Source organism: Struthio camelus, chromosome 2, assembly GCF_040807025.1.
Source record: "Struthio camelus isolate bStrCam1 chromosome 2, bStrCam1.hap1, whole genome shotgun sequence".
Lineage (NCBI taxonomy): Eukaryota > Metazoa > Chordata > Aves > Struthioniformes > Struthionidae > Struthio > Struthio camelus.
In genome coordinates, this window is record NC_090943.1 from 24,787,559 (window position 1) to 24,804,993 (window position 17,435).

The 17,435-nt window shown below is 39.5% G+C and overlaps 1 protein-coding gene across 4 annotated transcripts in view; it reads left to right on the top strand.

Annotated features, from left to right (window-relative positions):
- FAM171A1 (family with sequence similarity 171 member A1) overlaps window positions 1-17,435 on the top strand; it is a 91,976-nt gene that overhangs the window by 26,228 nt on the left and 48,313 nt on the right. Inside the window, exon 1 of one of the 4 annotated variants that reach the window (XM_068934693.1) lies at window positions 11,892-12,064. The exons of the other annotated variants lie outside the window; for them this stretch is intronic. The gene's annotated coding sequence lies outside the window, so the exon portion shown is untranslated. Of the gene's footprint in view, window positions 1-11,891; window positions 12,065-17,435 lie in introns of those variants that run through there. 4 annotated transcript variants of the gene reach the window in all.

The window sequence follows — 17,435 nt, forward strand, 5'->3', positions numbered from 1 at the left end:
GGAAAAGGCGTCATTTATTAGATGCAATTATGTAAGAAATTACTATTTCCCTTGCCTTTTTTTTTCTACTTTCATATGTGTATGCTGTGCAACTACTTTTTTTTTAATTAGACCTTCTTTGTCACTTTCGTGCAAATCTGAAGAATCAAGCCAATGCCAATTGCAAATACCATGTTAGGTACACTGGTGATCTGATTCACTGTTGTAAATCCTATTTCCATTCTTGTCTGAATGTTTGGTAAAAACGCATCTGTTCAGAGAAAGTCTGCTTTATCTAAATACAAGCCACAGTGAAATACTGCTAATTACTTTATAACAATTGTGTGTTTTGGGACTGAGCCTAGATTAAGCTCTATCTAAAAGCATAAAGGAGCACAGCCTTAGGGACTGTCAATATAATGGTTAATCAGGTGAGCAGGTTTAATTGTTTCACGAGTCACGCTAGCAAATTATAGTATTTGAGAACCCAACAAAAGATAATACAATTTATAGGATCACTGATTCGAGTTAGCTTGTATATGTCTTTCAGAAGTCCGTGAACTGTGAAGTAGTATTTGCCACAACCATTAAAAAAAAAAAGAAAACTGCCCAAAGGCACGTTCTAATGGTTCAACGTCATTTCCTGACTTTGATGCTTGTCTTTTAGTCAAAGCAGTGAATGAATTCTGCCATGGAGCATCTATCAGGTGGACTGTACCTACCCTCTGGCTCTGGATAACCCTCCATTTGTATGGCTGAAACCCATCTCAAATATACAAACAGAAATCAATGGATTAGTCAATTCTCTGCTTGGTTTGTCAGTGAAAGGACACTATTCAGTATTGTAGTAGGACAGTAATAGGCTAATGTTTTTGAGGACAGTGCAGTCCTATTTTTCAAAAAGTTCATTAAGTTTATTTTCAATATGTTACATCAAGCTTTGTTAATATATTTACAATTATAAATTGACTGGTCAGTTAAGAGGATATCTGTGGTAAATTGGTTAACAGAGTAGACTGATGCTAAATCATGCTCCGTTCTGGATGCTGTTTTTGCTATCAAGATTTACCACACTTGACAATGACTTACACTGAACTTTACTTCAGACGCTCCTGCTACTGCATAGGGGACAGTTTTCTTGTCTCGAGAAAAAGACCTTTTCAGGTGTTTTATGGCTCAAGTGGCTACAACCTTCCACTGATTCAGTGAGCAGAACTGGGATCTCTGATTCTCTCCTACCAGTGTGTTCATCTTGGTTTCTTTCTGACCTGATACACATATGTGTTCACTGGCAAGTTAATTAGGGCATGTATGGCATATGGAGAAGCTGATATTTAAAGTCATTGAAATGATTGTCATGACTCAGAACAGGGACATGATCCTAAAGAGCAGATGTATGAGAATTATTGATACATTTTTATCTGTATAATTAAATAAAAGTTCATTTTATCAGATACTTTCTCAGACACTTTTCTGTCTGATAACCAGAAAAAGATGTGAACTGAAAGTTACTGAAGTCTTAGTTAATTGTAATAACTGTTCATCTAACTGTTTTTGTAATGGTACGACTCTCTTGTAGCTGTGTTAGGAAGATTGTAGATATTAAGCCCCATCTTATCTTTTTGGTAATAGATATGTGCTTGGAGTACAAAAATGAGAGTTTCTTTTTAGCATCCAAGCTGGATGGACAGCAGTTTGACTAAAATGCAGGAAGAGCTTGACTCTTTGTGCTTTTTTTATCTAAATGATATTGCTAAGACTTATATTTGGGCCTAAGAAGAGAGAGGAAATAATTTTTTTTTTTTTTTTTTTATCTGAAAAGAGAAGAAACTTAGAATTTCAGGTGGACCTTAAGAAGGTCATCATGAACCTGTATTCATAGTAAGTTTCCCTCCTCCTTCCCTTTACATCCCCCCATCACCAGGCCTTTTAGTAGCAAGCCAGGGCTTGGGAAAAGTCATAATCAGCACTCCTGAGTCTGAGATGTAAAGCTCTCCTCATAACATTACATCCTGTAAGGGTGGAGAATCGCTTAATAGAATCATGAGGCTGCTGCACGCAGCAATATCTGTGCTTGAAGTACCCATGAATATGAACATTCCTAGCAGAGGTTTTTCTCCTCCTATCCAAACAGTATAGCAATAGTGAGGTAGCACTGATACCTTGCTTGATAGCATTGCATAGCAAGACAGGTGCTGAACTGACGGCCCTCTAGCTCTTTTTAGCAAAACTTTAGAGAAAAATACTGCCTTAGCAGTTTGTTTCCTTGATGCTAATCCTTTTTATGTAGTAGAGTGCCTGATCTTGGGTCCCTAAAGGGGTCGGTCTGGGCACTGCTGCAGTAGGAAGTAATTCTGAAACAGCTGAACGTGGGATTGCCATATTCCCATTGTACATTACAAGTTAACTTACTTAAAATGCTAATTGAATTTTTATTTACCCATCACAAATGTCTTATGGAGAAAAATGTGGCTAGTTTAAAAATGGTAAAGGAAAGGAATTATACCTCAAACTCCTATACGCCTTGTTTCCATGTGATTAACTGCATCTGTGCTGTTTTCCAGCAGTGCATGCCAAGAGGAGATTTCTGCTCTCAGAAGGAAACTGCGCACGTCCTTCCCTCTGTCCCTTTCCCCTTCCCAAAGTACAAAGACAGTAGAGGAAAAAAGGTTACAGTTGAGGAAAAAAGAGAGTTGCAGTACTTAAGGGGTTTTTGTTGTTGTTGTTGTTGTTTTTCCAGAAAAGTCCCTTCAGTCAAATGCTGATGCAGACCATGAAGGCATTTTCTGAAGAATTAATTTTACCCTTCCTTTACTCATGCAGCTGCTTTTCCGCTTCTGAAAATAGGTTGGCTGAAGTCACATGAACGGTATAGCTTATAAACACAGGCTAATGTGATTGGTAAGCCTTTTCTAAGTTGAGCAAGAAAGCCTAATTTAAGGCATCCATTCAGTAATTTTCTAATTTGTTTACCAAAATTGTGAAAGTTTTGGTCATTTACCCAGATGCTTACATCAGCTAACAGCCTTTTAAAAAAAAAAAAAAAAAAAAAAAGACCAAGCTGGTGATCTAAGCCAATTTAAGTAAGGTAGGTTTGATTTATGTTATGCTTGACAGGTAACTGGTGTCCCTTTTGTATCACCATATTCCTGTTTTGTTTGGCTGTAGCAGGTTGGTTTGTGAGCAACCATATTAACTTTACTTGAAAGTGAACATTTCATTGCTCTTTAAGCTGTGTTTGTGCAAAACATGATTTTAATGGGCACGCACATTTAACTGTAACAGATTGAAAGCAGGGGGACTCTCACAGCAGAAGAATTTGTATTTTGAAAGCTTGCCCACTACTATCCTTTGTTTCTGAAGCTGTGGTAAACAAATGCAGCGTTACAGCTCTGCCTTCTGCTCATGATTGGGTTTCTTGGGGGCAGAGGGGGGGCAAACTAACTGTGATTAAGGGGATACATCCTTTATATTCATATATGGGGATTGTTAAGTAAGGCACTTTTACCTTGAACTAGCATTTATTGCATATGTTAACTCAAATGTCAACTGTAATTGAGGTGCAAATGCAGCCATTATTGAAAAAATCTTAGAGGCAGCAGGAATGAAAGCACTCTAAGGAAAAGTGGGATCCAATTGATTTTAAAAAGTGTCTTGATGATGATAATATTCTCTGTTAAGCATGGAAGAAAAATAGATTGTTTGTTAAACTAGTTTCCAGGCTACTTTAATGTTATATCTTTTCCATACTACTCTTTCACTGTGTTTTCTCAAAGGACATCTTTCAGCAAGATCACTCTTTCAGGATGGTACAGAAAGGGATAATTTACTGCAGCACAATTTGAGGAATGTTTCTTGCTATAGAAAATCATTCAGCATCCACTTTGCTTTCTGTTTTAAATGCAGCAGACAGCAGGCAAAAAAACATATGGTTGCAAGATAGGGAACTATATAGATCTTGATAAGTAAAATCTTAATGCTGTGTATCCTTTTTTAGGTAAAAATAAAAGCAGAGGTGAATGCCTAAAATGCAGGAGTCTTAATTATATAGGCAAACTTGTTTGTATCAGTACATGTGTAGATTGATTTAAAGATTATACGCCAGTGGAATTGCAACATCTGAAAACAAGAGTATCACTTAATTCCACTGCCTCAGTGTATTTTGTTAAGTATCACGTAGTTTTCCAGGAAAACTATTGGGTTTTTCTGCATTACTTTCACCCTCATCGAGGTATCAGTATTGATAATAGGCTGATTTTTAGCCTCTTTGTAGTGGTCAGAAAGCAAAGGGAGATAATACCACTAGGGGTTAAAGACTGCTATGTGAAGTTACTCTAAACTGACAAATAATGGTTTGCTGTCTTTGACATCTGTTAAATAAATGAATACAGCTGAATTCAAATCAGCTGAAGGGAATTCTGCTCTGTTAATCAGTCTCCCTTTTCCCTTTGCTTACCAAGTACTTTTTGGAGAGACTGTTCCAGTACAAACACTTTTTTTTTTTAATTGCAGTATTATTTTGCTGCAAATACTTTCATGGAGATGTATGGAATGTTGTTCCATATATATTTTAAGCTATTGTGGTCATTAACTTGCTTGCAAATCAGAGGACCAAAGTAAGGATGCTGTATTCTTTCTATTTTCAGTGGAAAAAATGGTGACCTTCCCTGGAGGTATAGGATTTAAATGCTCCTGGCAGCCTAAGACAGGTGATGTAAAAACACCTCATTATGTCTCCAGCAATCTGCAGTGCAACATTTTTATACTTCTAGAGCTTTATTTGATATTTGCAAGAACACTTCTGATTTGCAAAGAAGAGAAGTGAGAGTAAGATAGAAGATCTGAATGGCAAGTCAAATGCCAGGGAGCAGCAGTCCTAAAATGAACAGTGCTGTCGCTTTTTTTTCCTGGACACAAAACCCCCAGGGCTCCTGAGGAACTGTGGCCAGGTGGAAGAGCTTTGGCAGGCGTGGAGAGTAAGCGGAGTCCCTTGCAGTGCACTTGTCCCGCTCACGGCACTGCTGCAAGCCACCGATGCCTAGTGTCTGGCTGGCAAGGGGAAAGGTGGAGGTTGGTAGCGTTCTACTTCTGCCTGGTCACTGGAGGGTCGTTTTACCTCCAGGTCCTCCTTTACTGTTGGGCTTGCTGTGCATGGATGGTGTGATTCAAAGCAGCTACACTACAATATTGGGTCCAGTTGTTGAGGGGTAGTTTGTGTCACATTTTAGTTCTTAAATATACCGTGTTTATATGATACTGAGTAATATTCTTGGTGTTGAGCTATAATATCGAGAACCTTCCAGGTTCCAAAAATGTCAGATATAATGAGATTTTGCTTGCCATTTATAATTACCAGACTAAATGGTACTGATCTAGAATTTGTCTAAAATCATAATCTGATTAAGGCCTTTCTGACCGGGTTTCTTCACTCCATATTAATGCCATATGATCATGTGTTTTAGCCCTGGAACAAAGCAATTGTAAAATGGAAACTGTGGTTTCTTAATTTGACTGCAGGGAAGCTAGTTCTCACTGTCCTTTACGTCTCTTGAGCCAGTACTTCTATTAAGGATGCCTTTGCCCTAGAAATTATAAACTTCTCATTTAATTCTGTTGTCTTTCTAATATGTGGCTGCTCTTAAACATCACATATCTTAAAAATTACATTTTCTGTGCAGGAGAAGGAAGCAATGTGGGGTGCTAATAGTTTTACTCATAGCAGTAAACTATGCGAGGGTGTACATTAACAAAATATGGTGAACTCCTGTGGTGACTGAGTTTTACTCTGCCTCTGGTCTCAAGCACGACAAAAGCACTTGGTGAGAAACAATGGACTATTTGTACACGTCCTGCTGGGGCGGACTGTTTCATTCCCCTCCCTATAACCAAGAGATTCAGTAGTAAACTATTCAAGGGGGAAAGTGCCGCTTTTAAGAGGCCACCTACAGATTGAATTTGGTGCATTGCAAAATCTTAGCAACCTGTTGTCTGTTTCACTAGCTGTCAAGGTATTGACTGTGAAAGTTTATAATGCAAAAGTAAAAACTGTCTTTATCCTTGTGAACTTGTCAGAAAGTTGCAAACCTATTACAGTTAAAAAAGCAAAGCATAATTAGATGTCTCAGTAATCTGCGTAGCTTTCCTTTGCCCTCCCCCTTTCCTTTTATTTTTGAAGTAAAAAGAGGCAGCGTTTCCTTTGTGCAAGGCTAGACAATACCAAACAACAACCCTTGCTTTGCACTGAGGTGCTTTGTAAGCTTATGGGACTGCTGATCAGTCTAGAGCCCACCTGAGAAAAAGCAACGGTTTCCTCGCAGGAGAAGCAAAGTCAGGAATATCTTCCTTGTGTCTAGTATGGCCTTGGCTTCAGCGTGACTGTTTCCTTTCGTCTGGTTTTACGCTGTAACCTAGTGCTCCCCGTGCTGTTGAGGCAGGTTCGTTGGACGGGTTTGCATAAGGAAATGTTTATTTCAGTTTATGATAAATCCTGAATAACTGCTGTATTACTCTCCTGATAACTTTGCCCAGTTAACAAACAAAAAAATCCAGATAGCAACGCATCCTTACTCACAAATGAGAAAATGACCATTCGTCAAAATGAACCTAGTGTAAAATATCTTTCTGTGAAGAAACCAGCTTGCTGAGGTTTTCCAAGTTGCTTCTTGTTTTGTTGCTGGAGCTGTAAAGCAGAGCGAGAGGTGGCCTCTAAAACAGGCGTGAGGGGCTCTGCAGTGAAAACTGGCAGAGGCCAGAGTCTCTCCAAATTCCTCTTCGTTCTCCCAAGGCCGTTCTGCTCCTCGGACTCTCACCTGCTTGTGAGCCCCCTTAACCTAGCTTTGAATTAAAGGTGAACATGTTGCCTAGGGAGTCTGAGCCTACCAAACCAGTCATGCCTTCAGATAAGTGAACAAATACTTTTATGTGGTCACCATACAGTTCACAAGCTATCAGATCCTTATCAATCTCTCTCCCTCCTTCCCACCACATATATAAAAAAGTGGGGGCAGGTTCTTAATGGAAACTCCCATTCCTCTGCAGGCCCTTGGTTCTCGGTTGGTCCTATGTGTAGTACTGCAGCACCTCTTCCATGGAAAAGCAGTATGGGGAAGAGGGTGTTGGACAGACATGTAATACAGCTGAGCTCCTTGACATAAGGATTGTTCAGGACTAAAACTTGTTCTGTGGACACCAGTGCTCTGTTCCCTTGAACGCTGGGTATATGTGTCATCCTTTCTTCCTTGTAAAGCTTAGCCAGTTTCCTTCCTACCGGACTGCCTCCAAGCCTGGGCAAACCCAGTCTGCAAACTGAAGGACTCTGGTGACTTGGTGAACTTCACAGCTGTTTTTCCTACATTAAAACTACCATTAGAGGTGCACTCCTGGAATTAAGTTGCTTGCATGTCAGGTTGTTTGGGGGGTTATTCACTTACTTATTGAGACTAACTTATGTGAAGAAAGGACTCTTATTTTTACTACACCTGAATTGTAAATAGGAATGTAAGATCTTTCAGATTAGATGTAAGTAAGAATAATTTGAAATCCCCTATCTTGTGTTTTTTCTTGAAGTTCTTTGGTAAACTGTGAGTTTAACAGATGTGCTCTATTTAAAAGCATAGGTTGATTAAATCTTCAAATTTTAGTAAGCATAAGGTTTGAATTTTGTCTCTCTATTTATTATACGCCATCCTTACCTATGGTGCTTTTGAGTCTGACAAAAACCCCAGTAGAGCAAAAGCCAAGACACTGAAAATCAAGACTGTCGGTCTGTAGAACTTAGGCATAATAGGTGATTTTACTCACATTGTTAGTGTAGTTGACCTTGCTGTTGTAGTTCGTTTGCTTATATTTTAAAAGAACGCTCTTTGAGTTCTCATTTACAGCAGTTCAGCAGCTGGACGCAAGTAGGATTTAGCATGAAGAACTTTTAGTAAATATTTTTTGAATTATGTATAATCTTTGACACTTCAAAGTGAAATTGCATTAGTGTTAATTATTAGTTGTATTCCCATGTACTAAATATTTAAACAATTCAGAACTAGCTTATTAGATGTACAGAGGCCAAAGCATTCAAAAATAGGAGCCTAATCTTAGACTCCAAATGTTGCTTGGCTTTTTCCCAAAAGTACACTGGTGACATAGGAACATGAACTCCTTCAGCCTTGAGACTCATAGAGGAGTATGTAGATTACTCAGAATATTTCCATTTTCCTGGCTTGCTAAAGCTTACTGTTTCAGAAGGCTCCTTAACCTGAAAGTGATACAGTCTTAAGAGTTGTCCCTTGCAGAACCAGTGAGCATTTCAAATACAACTTCTTAGTAGAACATTCCTTTGTAAAAGCTAGTGAATGTTTTACTGGCCATGAGGAGCATAATTAAACTAGTAAAAATCATTATCTTCAGGCATTTAAGATTATAAACACTCATCTATATTAAAATAAAGATTTTTAGCATTAAGGAGTGGACAAAAAAAACAGCTAAGACGCACAGACAGTTTGCATTTAAGCATGATATGTTCATTAGTTTTCCGTTTAGGTATTGCTTCACATCTGACTGCTGATATTCTTCAAAGATGTATAGATGTCCCCCACTACATTCTTCATTGCAAGTGGCAAATCTATTCTATTTGTTTTTTCCTTAAAGTGATGTGCAGATTATCCTCTAGCACTTGTTTAGCTACTTAGCCTATGGTTTACTTAAGTGTTTGCAAGAGCCATGTTAGAGCATTGAATGCCTTTCTCTTTGGAACTTGGTCTGGTTTTATCTTAAAAACTGCAGCAAACCTCCAAGATGCTGAGCACTGTCACACAAGCTATGCTAGAGCTTCAGAGGATGAGGAGCCCATCACATGCCTTGCAGTTCTGGCTGGGGCAGGACCCAGATGGGTTACAGCTATTCCAGAATTTCTTCTTGCGGAAAGCAAGCTGCTGGAGTCAGAGGGGATGGCATACTCGTAGGTCTCCTCCCAGCACAGGACTGGGATCTATTGGAGTGCATGCAGACTTGAGAGCCAAGAAATTTTCCTAGGTCACATAGCAGGAGAGTGGAGTTAGTGTTTTGCACGCCTCAGGTGGTCTCAGGGCATGTTGTTTGACTTTCCTCGCACACATGCATGCCCCCACACCCCAGTGCTCTGCTGATTTTTTGATGCTTGTATGATATGAAGTCAGTCCTTCTATGAGTCACTCTGTGCCTCTGCGGGGAGGGAGGGAGGGGTGTAATGTTCCCTCACTCCCTGAGCAGCATCAAATGTGTAGAGAAGTGTTTGTGTGTCTGTTCAAGCCTGTCTTGACTGGTGAGAACAGAAAGGCAGAGCCCTGTTTTTTGTTTTTGTCTTCTTTCTTTCCCCTCCTACTTCCCTGCTACCTAGCTGCCATCCCTGAGCTGTCAGCTTGCTGATGGTAACTTGGAGAGGCCGGAGGCCAGAACTAGCGAGTGACACTACAGGCACGTGTGCCAGGCCCTGAGCTGAGATGCCCCTTCTTGCCTTGTGCAGCCTGTAACAGCACAGCTGCGTGCAGCCCTCGGGCTTAAGTGTCTTGGGGCACAACAAGTTAGTCTTGTACAAATCAAAAATAACAGCCTGAAATACTTGGATATGGGAATACTCCCATATCCAAGGGTAGGTGATGTTTTGCATATACAAACCCCACATGTTCATGAAGATTACTTAAACAGCTATGTGCTGTAATAGATAAAATGGAGCAGATGATCTCAAAGGGGAAATGAGAGTTAAAAGGCCAGGGTGTTATGCTTCAGGGTAGGTGCTGACAGTATGTGTGGCAGGTGTGCTCTGGAAGAGTAGCAAGTCTTAGATGGGGTCAGTGAAGTGCGTAGGTCCGATGATGGGGGTGAAACCCCATGGCAGAGCATTAAGGAACCCGAGCTGCTCTTTGCTATTTATAGAAACGAGAGTTGTGCACTGCTTATGCTCTGTCTTACACCTAGATCCTAAAGGACTTAGCAGGTAAGGAATGCAGGGCTGTTGGTATAGCAGCAAGCAGTGCCGGTAGCAAAGCATAGGTCTTTTTTTCTCTTTGGTACAACAACGAGAGAATTTTTATTTACGTTGTTTTTCTGTTGATGCACTGGGATCAATTTTAAGGTGAGTCTAAGTTGCAAATCACAGCAGACAACCTAGAATCACTGAAATATGATAAAGACTTACAAAAGGAAGAGAATGCAATATTTAGGGAGAAGAACCTTTTAATATTCCAGCAAGATGGAGGAACAGCATCTGCAGACCTAGGAATTTACCGTAAGCATCTCTCCTCATTCTCATTTATTGTAGTAGTGGATGGAGTGGAGAATGCCCACCTTTTCATGTCATCTTGTCTCATCCCCTCTTATTCAAGTTGACAGATGTGGCAGGTGACCAGGCTGGCTCCCAGCTGCGTTAGTTGTCTCTGCCTTTGTTGTTCAGGTCCATTTTCCTCAGCGATTCTGCCCAAAGACTTTTCTATTCACAAGGATGCAGTCACTCTTCTTGGCTTTTTTTTTTTTTATTTGATAAGAGTTGAAAGTCCCAGTGAATGTTAAACGTTATATACTTCCTATGCAAGTTAGCAAACTGTTAGAATAAATCTCTCAATGGCTTTTAATTTAACTTTTAAATCATATGAAATCTTGATCCTGCCCTGTCTTTATGTGTCATCTTCTGTTATTGCATGATTTTTTTTTTCTCCTAGTTTGGAGCTCATTCTCCCAAACAGTTTGAGTATCTGTTTCTTAAGAATCCCCAAACCAAGAAGCAAACCCACTGGTGTTATCTTAATAGATAACTCCAGTAGTTCAGCAGTAGTTTTCAGCTCCTTTCAGGAGCTCGTGTAGCAGCAAATGCAATGAATCTGTTGAAAACTGAGCAGTTGTAATCTAAAAGACAATTTCAAATTTCTTTGCAGTCTGTAAGATGAACTTCTGAAGCAAACTTATTTTTCTCTGCAGACTGATGCAGCCTCACGTGAAACTTGAGATGGGTTGTCTTAGCCTTTTGCAAAGAAAGGCAAAAAAAAAATTTTTTTTGGACTAACTGCAGCAGGGCTGCTGTTTGAACATATTTGCTATAATTTACTGTAATTGCTATTTACACAAATAAACTGAGATTTAAGCAGGACATTATTGCTCTGCTCTCCAGGCTTACTGTAAATGCAGTTACTTCAGATTTTTACTTCAGGTTTTTAAATTTAATCTCTTGATTGAATTTATATCCAGCTGAGCTTTCTCTTTTTTTCCCCTCTTTAAATAAGATGTATTAGTAAAGGATGGAGTTTGGGTGTGGGAGGACCACAGGGCAAAGCTACCTAAATATGAAGCAAGGTATTTGACAAGCAGCTCTGAACATTTGTAGCTGACGTACTAAATATATCTTGTCTAAGTTATTTCAGCAGTAGCTCATCAAGCCAAAGAGGCAGTTGTTTTAAGCTAAATGAAAGCTTAGCACAAGGATGAAAAATAACCCAAACCAAGATTTCTGGGTGGGACCATCAGCCCCTTGCACCTCCTTGCGCTGTGCCAGGGACCCAGGCCAGTGAAGAGGCTCTGCAGGGCTTCTGTCTGCCTGAAGGAGGGTGCTCCTGCTGAAAGCACGTCTGCTTCCCACAGACCCGTTCCCCGTACAGCCGATGTAGCCTGGGCAGCAGAAATGAGAGAGCTATTTAGGCCAAGGCCACATATCTTCAGTCTCTAGGCTTTGTTATGGCTGGTGTAACAGATAGTCCCCCAGGTTGTTTACATTTTATCAGGAAACCCCTCTAATTTGCAGAAGAGGATAGGCAGGGCTCAAAAGTAGCTTGCAGCCTGCAGAGCCACCTGCTCCTACCACTGGCTGTTTTGATTTCAAGTTCTGCCCAGCATCCCTGACAAATGAATCAAGAAATCTCACTCACTGTGCCTTACAGATACCTATTTGATTTTGTAGAAGTCCTTTCTTCTAAGAGCGTTGGAGCAGTGACACCAGAAGATATGTTCATTGAGATGCCTAGCTGAAAAGAGGTTAAAAAATTCCACCCACCTAAATGCAGTCCTAACATGGCACTAATAAAAGTGAATCTCAGAAGCAGCCTCCAAAGTAGACAGCAATGTTTTGTATGTAAGTATACCCTTTTAAAAGAATATGAAATGTATTTTGCTTGGTTTCAGTGCTGCAGGTCATATAAGAAATTGTCACATGTTTTAAGTGAGTGTAGCAAGAGTGTCTGCGCTTAAGTGAGGGATCATCTTGCACGGTAGGTGTTACTTGTGATCCGAAGGATTTTGTGGTCCATATGAATATAACTACAAAATAATTTCAGCCCAATTTTAGTATTAATTTGACAGTAGGAAGAGGAACTTAAAGTTCAAATGTTAAAGGATATTTCATTCGTAACAGTTATTAATGATTGTTACCTGACACCTTTTTTCTTTATTTAACTACTCACCCAAATGGGAAAATCTTTGATTGAATGGTCCAGTGCTGAAGTTAAAATCCTTCTTGCTTGCCCTGAACGTGTTGGTATTAGCATAAGTTGGCCGTTTCTGGGAGAAATTTGGGTCTGCAGATATGCTGTTTTACATTGTTCCAAAAGGCAGTTTGAAATGGATTTTTAATTACTTTAACCGTCTTTCCTATACTACATCCCTGTGTATATGGCTGGAGGGTTTTGATGTACCTGTATGACTTTGTTGTAGCCGCATAGAACCAGTACTTCCACTGTTTTGTCATGCGGCATTGGCTGATACGGCTGAATGATTTGGCTGGAGCAGTTGACCCAAAGCCCTATTCTAAGTCTAAGGCAACTCCATTGCTAGTCAGTATCCCTGGAGCAGACGTCCAGTTCCCCCTGGAAGAGTGCAGCTGGTCATGTCTCCGCTTTTTAAGCCTTTAAAATGGTGCATCTTGTGCTCTTCCAACCAACCGATGGCTAGAAAGGTCTGTAATGCTAGTACAGTGGTGTGGGACTGCCTGGGAGTTCTGGCTGGCTTTGGACAGTAACAGCAATCTCCTGTCATTTTACTGTTCTCTTAAGTAATTTTGTAACCTCAAGAGAGCAACTGACTATTTGGGTTATAAAATCAGTGGTTGAAATAAATGTCAGCCTTCCTGTAAAAATGCTTGATCTAAGTTGTAAACGTGTGTAGATACACACGTGCACGTTTTGGGTTATATAGTTAGGTGTTTTGTTGTTTTTTTTTTTGTTGTTTTTTTTCCCCGGGGCTTAATGTAAAGGAGAAAAAAAGTGAGGAGTAATTTTGATTTGGAACATGTGCTCACCGAAGCGGAAAGAATGCTTTACTTTTGTATTGTGCAGTGTTAATGTCACAAATCAAGAACACACAGAAATTATCTGAACTTTACAATGAAACTTTTAGTAGTTCAGGCAAGTGGATATCAAATAGAATAACGTTCAGCATGAAATGATGCTAAATGATAACTGTTATTGACAAAAAAAAAAAAAAAAAAGGATATGTACAGATTTCCCAAAGCTGTTAATTTCGCAATGAAAGATGAGGATTTTTTTTACATATTTACAAACTGGTTAGCACTCTTGTAGTAGTCAGTGGAGCTGTTTATATGACCAAATGTGATAAGTTAGGTTTTTAATTTATTGGGCTAATGCCTTTAAAATATATATTAACGGTTATATCCTGTTATTCTTCTCAGCAGTTGCTTTGTAAGTATGAGAACGGAATTAATTACAAACAAAAAATGTACAGATTATATCCCTATGTGAAGTACATATTCTCTTAGCTTTCAGAAAATATTTAAAGATGCTTAAACTTCATTTAGAATGGGTTTCAGGGCAGTGAAGTGGACTGATAGTGTCAAGGAAACTTCTAAGTAAATGCTGTCCTTTTTATTGTGATTAGTGGTAGCTTGTATTTTCAGTTTAATTTAGCGTGCATGTATATGTACATATATGCATATGTGAACCATTCATCTACTTATCTTGTATTCATTTTAAGCACAGCATAATAGAGTATGTTTTGCTCTTTCAGGAATTATTATTGACCACGTATTCATACTCTTTCATTTGCTTATTTGTTCCTCCAGTACGTCCTGTTAATACAGCTTCTGCATTTAAGTTCAGCATCCATATGATTTGGCTATTTAGAAAATCCTTCTTCCTGCTTCCCCTTTAAATACTGTTTGTATGCAGTAGAATACTTTCCAAACATACAGCTGTTTGTTTAAACCCAGTATAATACTTTAAAATGCTAGCTTAATGCATAGACTAAACGGCCTACAAAACGTTCATGTCGAGGTCTGCACCAAGGAAGCAAAGAGAGGCACAGGGATGTTTTCAGTTGTACATATCTGCTTGTTAATGGGAAAGTGGATGTATTTGTCAAACTACAAATGCCAGCAGTCTTTTAGTGATAGTGTTACTTTTAAACAGATGTATGTTTTGCAATACGAGCATAAAAAACAGAGGACATGAAGTGAAAGCATCTGGGGGATTCTGTACTGTGGGAGAGAGCTTAGCCAGAGTGGTGTTTACAGCTATAAATATCTAAAACGAGTTTATGTTGCAGTGTAAGCAATAACCCTTTTCTGTTGTCAAATGAATAACAAACCAGTAAATAATATGAGCGGTTTATGTTGAGATTTATCTATTAAGAGAACATGTGATTCACAACTTTGTATGACTAGTCATTTATACTGTGGTTTATTGGTTTTCAACATTTTGGTTTGTGATCCGCGAGAATCCTTCAGTGGAGTGCCGACCCCTTCAGGCCCCACTGGTGCAGACCCTTGTGCAGTGTACGGGCACTTGCTTCTCCTAGTCGCTTTTGCAGACCCCTGGAGCCTGGTGCGTGGGCCTCCAGGTCGAAAACTTTTGTCTGCTAGCTACAGTTGTAGTTGTGGGAATATAAGAAGCACCGCGGGGAATCAGAACTGCGAGGCGGCCGAGCATTGCAAAGGTACGCGCCGGTGCTCTTCCCAGTCATGGAAAACAATATAATCTGGATGAGTAGCATATCAAAACCCTGACTGTTGTTGCTTTCTGCTTTTAATAGAAAATCAGGTAGCAAGGAAGATGAATGTTGCAAATGTAGCTATAACTGTACTTTGCAATTAAGACTGTGAATTTATTGAAGAATCAATACATTCTGGTTTACATGACTGACTTCAAATGTAGGGGAATAGAAATAATTTTTTTAAATTTACAATTTTTGCCTGATTAGGAAATTTTTCTCCTAAAATGTTAACAGCTCTAAAATTAATCCCCTTCCAAGCATTAAGATCACCATGGCTGTTAACAATAATTCAGACTGAAGCTAGTGCTGCTTGCTGAGTCAGTTGTTCTGCTGCGTGTATTTATGCAGTCGTCACAGCTGAAATATACATGGTACAGCAGCTCGGTTTGAAAACCTTAATTGAAAAATTAATTGACTTGGATGAGAAGGCTTCTGCGTGACTGAGACTGGATGAAGGAATAAACAAAGGGTATTGAAAAATGGCTATGTGTCAAGCTGGGGATGCATTACAGTATTAGGATGAAGGGAACTGTAGCGGGTCCCACTTTATTTAAAGTCTATATTAATTATCTAGAAGAAGACCCGAATCACAGGTTAATTTTTTTTAATTATTCCATTGGTTAAGACTGAAAAATTTAAAAAACGTGGAGAATAAGAAAGTTTCAATATCGACCAGTTGGTATTGGGGGGGATTACTCCTAGTGCTTTAGTGAGAAGAAAACAGAAAACAGTCATGGCAATTAGCATGTAGACATGTTAAGGAAAGCATGCTTGTTAAGGTGAGGGGGAGTCAACAGCAAAAAACTCCGAAACAAAACACACCAACTGTGGCTGGGGAGACTTTGTGGTGTTCAAGTTAAGTTATAAGTCCTGCACTGTACCCTTGCAGAAGTCTTTACTGCCCCATTTCGAACCTTTCCCTATCACTGTTGCAAGTATCGCAGCATCTTGTTGTCTTTATGGAGGCAGGAGATTTCACCACTGCAGTGCGGGTATGCAGTGGTAGAGGTGCCTTAGCGTGGAGGTGACCAATCTTCAGTTATTTGGGATTAACCAAGAATAAAGGTCTACTGCAACTGTTCATGTCAAATATTGACCTAAAGCTTGTCTAAATGAAGATAGCAACATGCGTCATTGAAGAGACCATACAGGCATAGTTGTTTGAGGAAGACTCTCGGGGCATGGTTCAGTGATATAGCTGAGCTATGCTAATTGCTCAGGAGCCAGCAGGTGTGGTCCTGGTCCCCCTTTTTTTCTTCTCCTAATCACTTGGTCGAAAGACTTCACCCTTTCTGTTGATTTTGGCACTTGTGACTGCTTTGCTTCACCAATTCAACTTGGTAACCTGGCTACAAATAACTCATTTTGTTAGGCTGGTGTTTTGCTGGATTAGTAAGTTGAATTGACACAGTATTGAATTGACTGATCCAATGCAAATGAGAGCAATGCAAAAGAAGGAGCAAGGGTACACGACCAGGCCAAGGAGGTGGGAGGGGAAGGCACTCTCCTGGCTTTGCCCCAAAGTCAGCTGGACTAGCTCAGCGGCAATGCCAAACTGTGCTTTCCCTGCAAAGCTCTCTTTTTTGCTCCATGTAACAAAACTGGAGAGGTAAGGTTGTTAGCAATGTGTGGCTTCACCTGTGTTTATTGTGCTTCATTTTCTTACCCGTCAGCTGGGGATAACCTCTTGGAGGAATGAAGTGAATATAAATTATTCAATTATTTGAAAAAGGAGAACGCTTTAACGAATTTTAACGAATGTTAAAATTTTAACACGAGAATTTGCTTCTGTACCCTTTACTTGCTGAGGTCAGTGGAGGTATTCACATGAAAGTGGAGCTCAGCTTACAGAATTGGTGTGTAGAGTCACTTTAGTGGGGTTTGTTTGAATTGTTACAGTGGTTTTTTAAAAAATTCAACTAAAAATATACTCTTCCCGAAGTGACATTTAGGTTTACTTTCACAACTGGTGTTGGAAATAAGTAGAGATTAAACCCCAGATTAGAGCTACTTGGAAAAAAGCAAAAAAGCACTTGTATCCTCTCAGTCCCGTTACATGTACACAGCTTCAGTTAAACATGAAATACATCTGCTTTAAGTTGTTTTCATCAGGTGCATACGGTTAATTATAGAGTTGAGAAAAAGTTGTTCCAAGAAAATACAACACATCCATTCATGGATAACCAAATATAAGCTTTCCCTTTCTGTTCTCCTCGAAACTAGGCTAAGGATTGATGAAGTTGGCTTAAAAATCCTATGAGCTGGGTGGTAGTTGAGCTCAATGTGGTGGTGTCCTAGAAATATCTCAGAGTTGACATTGCAAAATCTGGTCTTGTTTGAATCAGCAGAGAATTCTAATGCTCAGCAAAAACATCAGAGTGCTCTGAAAAATATCAGAGCATTAACTTTTCACTCATATTGATCTCCAAACAGTATTTCAAAGGAGTGTATTAGGAAAGTGAGAGGTTTTTGAACTGAGATTACTTTTTCATGTCTTGTAA